General features: G+C 46.3%; 1 protein-coding gene across 1 annotated transcript in view; it reads right to left on the reverse strand.

The window, feature by feature from the left end:
* The window catches only part of LOC123770688 (putative sodium-coupled neutral amino acid transporter 11), a 39,007-nt gene extending 34,862 nt beyond the window's left edge, over positions 1 to 4,145 (reverse strand). The window contains exon 1 of the mRNA XM_045762779.2: positions 4,010 to 4,145. The gene's annotated coding sequence lies outside the window, so the exon portion shown is untranslated. The remainder of the gene's footprint in view (positions 1 to 4,009) is intronic.
* Between the last annotated feature and the right edge of the window lie 2,972 nt (positions 4,146 to 7,117).

Consider the following 7,117-nt stretch of genomic DNA (forward strand, 5'->3'; position numbering starts at 1 on the left):
TACACACGCTACACCGCCATCGTAACCAATAATCAGTGTAGCAAAAAATCCTAAATTGCCGCTCTGGGCGGACGCAGAAATTGCCGAGATATAGCGGAGCGGCTTAGGGATATTATCGTACATTATCTCGTGTCCATATTTATCAGCGTTATACCATGAAGAGTAGATGAAGAGGACGAAGATGTCTAAGTGTGTTGATGGTAGAGCAACGGTGTGTATAATATATATAATTACACATATGTAATAGAGATGAGAGAGATATAAGAGGCTTCTACAGGTCTGGACCAATAGAGACCATGAACGAGGCGAGGCCAGGCCGCGGACAGCTTCACACTCCCTCCCCCCTCTTTAAGAGAGACTTAAAATAGTAAGATATATGTAATGTGTTGGACGATACATAAAGACAGCGAGGTGAAGGTTTGTGAGAGAGTGAGGCAATTTACACGGTGAAGGCGGGACTACCAGGCAATATACCGCAGCTCTAACTCTCTCTCCCCTCCCCCCTCTTACCCACACATTCCTCTCCCTAAGAAAAACTCCACCCCCCCTCCCTCACAACCCTCTCCCCCTCACAACCCTCTCCTTCTCACAACCCTCTCCCCCGTACAATTCCCTCCCACATCCCCCCCTTCCACACAACCCTCTCCCCCCTCCCTCACAACCCTCTCTCATATATATATATATATATATATATATATATATATATATATATATATGTATGTATAAAATATGATGTATTATTCCCCATGTTAATCTTCCTGCGTCGTAAGGTTGTCTCCTCAGCTTCGGGAAAAGTGTGTCGTATGTTCATGATCTTGCCGGGAGGAAACCTCAGTTCAAAACAGAGAAAAAGGGCAAAAAAAAATCGAATCTCTCTGAAGGGTTAAAAGCAATTAAATAACATTTTAAAGATGACCAATCAGAGCGCGGATCATGAATGTGAACGTAAGTTGTTTACACCGAGCTTGGTCGTACGGTGGTCAAGGCTGTGGAGGATAAAGCTGAGAGTACAGGACCGTACAGCCATGATCACCTTCATATTTTCACCGCAACCACCATTGTGTGTACACTCCCTACCTTGTTGTACTACACACCAGCGGCACGCCTCCGCCACCACCCTCATTTACAACCCCCTAACTTCCCCGAAAACTTCCCCCAAGACCTTCCCCAACCACACGAGGAAAGATTGAGAGAGTCCAGAAATATTTTAATCTGCGCGCAGGGTAAGGGGACGTGCCTAGGAGATAACGTCTTTCTCCTTCAGACGTTGGAACTGCAGAAAAAGCCGTCTCCCAGACACCTCTCACTCCCTATCCCTCTCTTCCTTTTCACTTGGTCATCCGTTCTAACGCTTCTTCTGCGTCTCCTATTTCCCCCTTTCGTCCACGCTCCTTCCTCCCCCCACCCCCACCCCACACATTCCTACCCCCTCCCCCAGACCTATAGCTCCCACCCTCTCCGTCCTGCGAACTTCCCAGGATGCTCAAGGGGCCGGGTAAGGAAGAGAAAAGCAAAATATTTTGTCCGTGTAAGAAAAAAAAAATGTTGACGTCGCTGTTCGGTCATCACACCAGATGTTTAAATGTTGAATAACTATGTAAATGTGCTTCTGGTGTTTTATTTATTTCATCTATTGTGATTTTATAGTTTTCACTTCGCTCATAGATTTATTCTTTACTCTTGTATTCTCTTGTATAGTTTACCTATTAATGTTTTTAACGTTGATGTACAATATTTTGGATTTCTTTATCATCAACATATCGTTTAGTGGTTCTCTTTCCGCGTCATTCTGTCCTCTTTTGTGTCTCCATGTGAGGAATGGATGGGAGAAGGATCAGGAGAGAGAGAGAAGGGGAAAAGCAGAATGAAACGGCAGTATGAGGGGAGAGGCAGGAGAGGGGAAATGGAAACAGAAGAGCGAGAAAAACACGAAGATGAGGAGGGGGTAAGAAGATGTATAAGAATCTTGAAAGTGAGGGGAAATAAGGCAGGGAGGAAGAGAAAGGAGAGTGGAAGAGTGAGGGAGTAAGATGGAGAATGAGGGTAGAGTAATGGATCAGGAAGTGGAAATGTCAGGGAAACGTAAAGGGGAGTGACGTAGAATTACTTGTGAGGGAGAAAGGGGTAATGAGTGGTAAACAGAAGGAAGAGGTGAAAGAATTGTGAAGAGGAGAGATGATGGTAGTGAGAGAAGCGGAGTAAGGAGTGACGGACGAGGAATAGCGGGTGTGGGGAGTGAAAGGCAAGCAAGGAGAGAGAGAAATGTGAGAGGTTAAAGTCAAGAACAAAGAGGGAGGAAAAATAATAGGCGAATAAGATTAATAAGGACATGATAAAGTCTACGGGAATCCGCTCTCCACATTTCACTTACTCCTTCATTACAGGGGAGGGGATGAGTTACGACAGTGGAGAGGAATACACTAAGATGTAAGCACCAAGCTGTGCTTACAGGGACGAGCCCGGCTCCTTGTGGTGTACCACACCACAATGGTGACTCGTGGCTGTAGTGTTCCCCCTGGCTTCCCCTACACTCCCATTGGCTTTCCCCTTCACTTCCCCTCCCAGAAGCCTCCACTCTCCCCCTGCAGAGTGGTGGCTTCTACCTCCCCTCGCCCTCTCCCGCCGCCTCCTACATGTCCGTGAGTCTGTCATTGGCAGTTAAGTTTAGTACACACCCACACGCTCATCCCTCACACGTACATTGTATACTACATACGTAAGACCAACACGATGGTATGCATCGTCAGCATTCGCCTCCCCAAGCATAAATTTATATTGAAAACGTTCAGAGGGTCGTCTCGCCACTGTCAGAACCAAGGAAACTGGGAGATGAGGGCAAGCTGAGGGAAGTGAACGCTGGGTAGAAGCTAGCAAGACCTAAAATAATCATAATAAGATAATTGGAAGTCTTGACAACGTACAGTACCACATTTAACATGTTAAGATTAACAGGATAAGATAAAGCAATGTTAAACACACTAAAAGGGTCGGAATCACCAGTACAATTACTTACACACACACACACACTCCACCACATAAATACGATAAAATGACACAAATAACATTTGACGATCATTCTTTTAAATATTAAGAGATGTCCAAAAATGTTTTCCAAGGTTGCATTGCCCAAAATCTTGAAGTCTCCCAAGCTTACGGGCTGTATGTGAGACTTGTACTGTATGTACTCAGTGTAGCAGTATTAACAGGATGGGTATGTGGTGTAATGTCCGTATTAGGCCATTTGCGATACAAAGTGATGGGTAGAGTGCGACTGAGGAGCTATAGGTCAGTCCTTACATAAAGTGTGCAGATTAGAACACGCACATGTATGTCAGTTTGTCATGACGACTTCTAAATTGTTGTGTTGACATGATGATGGGACGGTCAAGGTTATGTGGTGAGTGGGAGAGCTCACTCGAACTACACCAGGCATGACCACTGACCCCCACGACCACTGACACCACGACTATTGACTAGCGACCCCCACGACCAGTGACCCATCAACCAGTGACTAGCGACCGCCACGACCACTGACCCCCACGACCAGTGACCCCACAACCAGTGACTACCGAACCCACAAGCACTGACCCCACGACCACTGACCAGCATCGCTATACCATCCACTCTCTTTATTCACAAGCACAATAATCCCTCTGACGGTGCCAAGAACTGTGTTTACCAACAGTACCTTCTCGGACCTTTACTGACTCTAACGCATCACTGAATGTTTTAAGATAAAAGATATATGTTTATGTATCTTGTAAGATATATTTATCTTACATTCACAGTTATATCGTATGCTTAGTTATTCTTATCCTTCACAGTCCCAGAACCAAAGAATATATCGCTGCTATCCACAGTGGACCTCGTGAACGTAACTCTTTCTAAGCTTAACGAGTCTCGTATGTTTTGTTTTCATGTTCTTGGCATGTCCTGTTGTGGCACTTCCCTGTGACATGTATTATATAGTAGTACTTCCCCGAGTGGTAGTCCCCGGAGTGGTACTCACCAGAATATGGGTCAGGTGTAGAAGGCAACAAGGGAGGTTCGCTACACCATCCGTCACAACTGGAATGGTAGAGAGAGCTGTAGGGGTCGTGGCTGGCGCAGACGGACGCACAGGGACTCTCGCACCAAGAGGGCTGTCGCAGACTGCTGGCTGGCGCCCTGCTCTTGCCTCCCTCCCTCCCCTTCTCTCCCCACCCCCTCACCCCCTCTCTCAACCAGCCACGCTACACGCGCTACCCCCACTATTGCTACGCACCCCCCCTTTTCCACCCCCTCCCCTGTCACCCCCTCTCTTGCCACCCAGCCTCTGACTCGCATCAAACCTCGTTAACAGGTCCAACCAACGCAAGTGTTCAACAGTCCACCTGCTATCGTCATGGTCGGGGTGTACACGTTGACACTCTGGGTCTGGTATGTAGTGTGTCACACTCAGTGTGGGGAGGCCGTGGTGTCACTGGCCTTGGTGTCAGGATTGATCCTATTCTGCTGTAACTGGAATGACACTGAACTGGGTACAGTAACACCAGATAAACCCCTAAATAAGGGTGTAGCAACTGGCGTCCCTCAAGGCTCTGTTCCTAGGCCCGTTGCTTTTCTTAATCATCGTGAGTGTCTTCATATATGGCAATGTTCGCAGATGCCAAACTGTTGAGGCAAGTGAAGCCTGAGGACTTAAGTGCTGCAGGAAGATCTTGACCAACTTTGAGCAAACAGTCTTTATGTAGCAGCATCAGTTTCGATAGGTTCTCTGGAGAGCCGAAGATTGAATAACTGGCCGTTAAATTCCATAAAGTGTAACATAATGTGAAATGTCAGAGACCAGAATGGGAATACATCATAAGCAAAATGCAACTCAGAATCTGAAAAAAAGATGACTTGGAAAATGACTACAACTGTAGCACTTAAAATGGAAGTGCACATGCAGACGTTCTCCTTGTCTACTCGCTGCTACTAAAATGGTGGTCAAAAACTCCTGGGAACCTTCCTTGTCATCCAGACTAGAGTCGAGCCCTCTGATTGGCCAGACTTGATTTAAAAGCTATAAAAGATATGTTGCTCCTTTATATTTCATCATTTCAGACTTGCATTTGACTTGCCGACATAAAATACATGGTTTACATCTCATTTACTAAGTAATACACCTCTGAAATCAACATTAGTACAACGGTTACAGTGGAAACTGATTATAAAGAGCTGGTGAAGACAGGAATACATAATCATATGACTCCTCTATAATATATAATATATATGGTAAAGTATCCTACTCTTCATACCAAACAAGGGTCAAGGTTCCCAAGGCACTTGTACTGAACGACCTGAACTTGTACGGAACTCTTGTGTTCCAGTGCTTACCGGACGAGAGGCGACTCTTGGTGGTATAGTCATAAGGGGCCACCAGCTTGACCCATTTTAATAACCCAGACGTGGACGGGAGCCGTGAGGATGGTCAGGTCGGAGCACTCGTTCCACTTTATAAAGTCAGACGTGGACCCACAGGCATGTACATGCACACGGGCCCCAGCTCTCCGGAGCACCCGCCCTGCTGTCCTACACCTCCACACACTAGCAGCCATCACACGGGGTCTGGCGCACTCACTCATTGATTGATGAATATTAAGCCACCCAAGCAGACACGGAAACTTGTACATCATTCATCAATCATGGTGGCTTGGTCTGTGTTTTTTCCCGAATGCCGCGAGGTCGTGCTAGACCCAAAGTTATAGTTTATGAACAAATCCACAAGGGCCGTGACGAGGATTCGAACCTGCGTCCGGGAGCATCCCAGACACTGCCTTAATCGACTGAGCTACGACAGGGATTTCCCTTGTGGATTTGTTCATTTGATGCATCACGTTAGTGTGATCTCTGTGTTATAGTTTATCATTACCCCGTAACGCTTTGGAACTCAAATTTGGATAAATGCAAATTAAGTTGTCATAATTGAGGAAAGATGTACAGGTTTCGTGAGTGGGCACTTAAGTACTTGATGAACCCTAGCTCTGGTGTTCCTGAAGGAGAGGCAAGAAGATACTGCCTGCATTTGGGCGGACATCAGAACCTTTAACTCGGAACAAGGTAATGAAAGCCGTAATTAAGGACCAGGTAAAACATTACACACTGAACTGCAGCTAACCAGCCAATTTGCAATTGACTGTTTACTGGGCAATCTACGAGACTTACTCTCGTCGCTGCAGAGTTCTGTAAATCATCGCCAGAGATTGAAATATATAATGTAACAGGAAACGGCTCTGCAAACTGTCATTATTTTATCGGAAAGTATTCAACAAACCTGCAGGGAGCTGCAGGACGCCTTTACACGACTTAAGGAACACTTCCATGACTTGTCTTCCAAGGAGTGGTAGAAAGTAAGTCCTACGGACTAGGAGCAAAGTTGGAATACTTGAGTCAAGACGAGTCAATACTTGTCACATCGCTACACCACGCGCCGGCACATCACGCGTTGGGCCTGTGGGCCGCTCCAAGCAACAGCCTGGTGGACCAAACTCTCACAAGTCAAGTCTGGCCTCGGGCCGGGCTTGGGGAGTAGAACTACTCCCAGAACCCCATCAACCAGGTATCACCGCTACACCACGGGCTCCCAGCATGTTGCCACCAACACACCCTGGTTCACATTTCATTTAGTGACACTTTCCGGTGAAATGTTGACAGCGGTTGTAAGAGATTATCGCAGCTTCCACTCTCGGATATTACGACGATACACGCTTCACAAAATATATATGCTGTGGAGGCTCAGGTAAAATGTGCGTTACATTACGACACAATGTTAGCGAGAGTGTGTAAGTATTTTGTGATTTTTTTTCCAGGCGGACATTAGTGAAGCAATTTAATTAAAATGTTTGATTAAATGTTGTGAAATTTTGGAGCAGGCGTAAAGCAGTTAGGATTGGAAGAGTCCGCCCTGGTGCGGCGTTAGTGGAGTTAGTGGATTCTGCCCTGACCCGTTGCTGTCGATTAAGTTTATTAAGTGTTTTCCATCGTTATTGCATTTCCAGTTTCGCACGCCAGGAGCGCTGCCCTGTTACGTGTGGTAATACCTGCGGATTACATGTTGACGATTCCGGTAGCTTTCTCTGTTATCGGTGTCTGG

This window comes from Procambarus clarkii, chromosome 56, assembly GCF_040958095.1.
Source record: "Procambarus clarkii isolate CNS0578487 chromosome 56, FALCON_Pclarkii_2.0, whole genome shotgun sequence".
In the NCBI taxonomy this organism is placed as follows: Eukaryota; Metazoa; Arthropoda; class Malacostraca; order Decapoda; family Cambaridae; genus Procambarus; species Procambarus clarkii.